The 3,140-nt window shown below is 36.5% G+C and overlaps 1 pseudogene; it reads left to right on the top strand.

Moving 5' to 3' along the window:
- Positions 1–209: 209 nt before the first annotated feature.
- LOC135536203 (tetratricopeptide repeat protein 29-like) overlaps positions 210–3,140 on the top strand; it is a 17,522-nt pseudogene continuing 14,591 nt past the window's right edge.

Raw genomic sequence — 3,140 nt, 5'->3', positions numbered from 1 at the left:
CCTTGAATGAGGTCGACCTCACATCCCTGAAAGTTCCAGAGTTGCCCACTCTTCCTCCTGTGTAGAAAATCCTAACTAGATGTATAAGTATCCAGTAACTAGGTAACGAGATTCCAGTACAGGTGGGTGTTTGAAAGCAGCAACAGGAAGTTGTTCTTTAATGTTTTTGTTTTTTGTCTTTGTTTTAAATATTCTCTGTCTGTTGACAGGTTCCGTAACAGCGTGAGACAGAACGCCTGTGTAGAGATGCTGCGTGGAGGGTTCCACAGGTCAGAAACACACGCCACACACACACACACACACACACACACACACACACACACACACACACACACACACACACACACACACACACACACACACACACACACACACACACACACACACTTCATAACTAATTAAACACAGGTACACACTTCATAACTAATTAAACACACACACACGCACACACACACGCACGCACGCACGCACACACAGACACACACACACACACACACACACACACACACACACACACACACACACACACACACACACACACACACACACACACACACACACACACACACACACACACACACTTCGTAACCACTAAACACAGGTACACACTTCATAACTACACACAGGTACACACTTCATAACTAACTAAACACAGGTACACACTTCATAACTAAACACAGGTACACACTTCATAACTAATTAAACACAGGTACACACTTCATAACTACACACAGGTACACACTTCATAACTAACTAAACACAGGTACACACTTCATAACTAAACACAGGTACACACTTCATAACTAATTAAACACAGGTACACACTTCATAACTACACACAGGTACACACTTCATAACTAAACACAGGTACACACTTCATAACTAACTAAACACAGGTACACACTTCATAACTAAACACAGGTACACACTTCATAACTAAACACAGGTACACACTTCATAACTAACTAAACACAGGTACACACTTCATAACTACACACAGGTACACACTTCATAACTAATTAAACACAGGTACACACTTCATAACTAAACACAGGTACACACTTCATAACTAAACACAGGTACACACTTCATAACTACACACAGGTACACACTTCATAACTAATTAAACACAGGTACACACTTCATAACTAAACACAGGTACACACTTCATAACTAAACACAGGTACACACTTCATAACTAAACACAGGTACACACTTCATAACTAAACACAGGTACACACTTCATAACTAACTAAACACAGGTACACACTTCATAACTAACTAAACACAGGTACACACTTCATAACTACACACAGGTACACACTTCATAACTAATTAAACACAGGTACACACTTCATAACTAAACACAGGTACACACTTCATAACTAAACACAGGTACACACTTCATAACTAAACACAGGTACACACTTCATAACTAAACACAGGTACACACTTCATAATTAATTAAACACAGGTACACACTTCATAACTAAACACAGGTACACACTTCATAATTAATTAAACACAGGTACACACTTCATAACTAATTAAACACAGGTACACACTTCATAACTAAACACAGGTACACACTTCATAACTAAACACAGGTACACACTTCATAACTAATTAAACACAGGTACACACTTCATAACTACACACAGGTACACACTTCATAACTAATTAAACACAGGTACACACTTCATAACTAAACACAGGTACACACTTCATAACTACACACAGGTACACACTTCATAACTAATTAAACACAGGTACACACTTCATAACTAACTAAACACAGGTACACACTTCATAACTAATTAAACACAGGTACACACTTCATAACTAAACACAGGTACACACTTCATAACTAAACACAGGTACACACTTCATAACTAAACACAGGTACACACTTCATAACTAAACACAGGTACACACTTCAAAACTAAACACAGGTACACACTTCATAATTAAACACAGGTACACACTTCATAACTAATTAGGTACACACTTCATAACTAAACACAGGTACACACTTCCATAACTAATTAAACACAGGTACACACTTCATAACTAAACACAGGTACACACTTGCAACTAAACACAGGTACATTACTCTAGAATTAAAACACAGGCATACTATAACTAATTAAACACAGGTATACACTTGATAACCAAAACACAGGTACACACTTCATAACTAATTGTGACATACACACTTCATAACTAATTAAACACAGGTACACACTTCATACTAAACACAGGTACACACTTCATAACTAATCACAGGTACACTTCATAACTAAACACAGGTAATAACTAAACACAGGTACACACTTCATAACTAAACACAGGTACACACTTCATAACTAAACACAGGTACACACTTCATAACTAACTAAACACAGGTACACACTTCATAACTAATTAAACACACGTACACACTTCATAACTAAACACAGGTACACACTTCATAACTAATTAACACAGGTACACACTTCATAACTAAACACAGGTACACTTCATAATAAAACTAATTAAACTAAACACGTACACACTTCATAACTAAACACAGGTACACACTTCATAACTAATTAAACACAGGTACACACTTCATAATTAAACACAGGTACACACTTCATAACTAAACACAGGTACACACTTCATAACTAAACACAGGTACACACTTCATAATAATTAAACACAGGTACACTTCATAACTAATTAAACACAGGTACACACTTCATAACTAATTAAACACAGGTACACACTTCATAACTAAACACAGGTACACTTCATAACTAAACACAGGTACACACTTCATAACTAAACACAGGTACACACTTCATAACTAAACACAGGTACACACTTCATAACTAATTAAACACAGGTACACACTTCATAACTACACACAGGTACACACTTCATAACTAATTAAACACAGGTACACACTTCATAACTAAACACAGGTACACACTTCATAACTACACACAGGTACACACTTCATAACTAATTAAACACAGGTACACACTTCATAACTAACTAAACACAGGTACACACTTCATAACTAATTAAACACAGGTACACACTTCATAACTAAACACAGGTACACACTTCATAACTAAACACAGGTACACACTTCA

The sequence above is a fragment of the Oncorhynchus masou genome, unplaced genomic scaffold, assembly GCF_036934945.1.
Source record: "Oncorhynchus masou masou isolate Uvic2021 unplaced genomic scaffold, UVic_Omas_1.1 unplaced_scaffold_5722, whole genome shotgun sequence".
Lineage (NCBI taxonomy): Eukaryota > Metazoa > Chordata > Actinopteri > Salmoniformes > Salmonidae > Oncorhynchus > Oncorhynchus masou.
The sequence above is the reverse complement of the archived record's forward strand: the minus strand, read 5'-3'. Positions and strand labels throughout refer to the sequence as shown.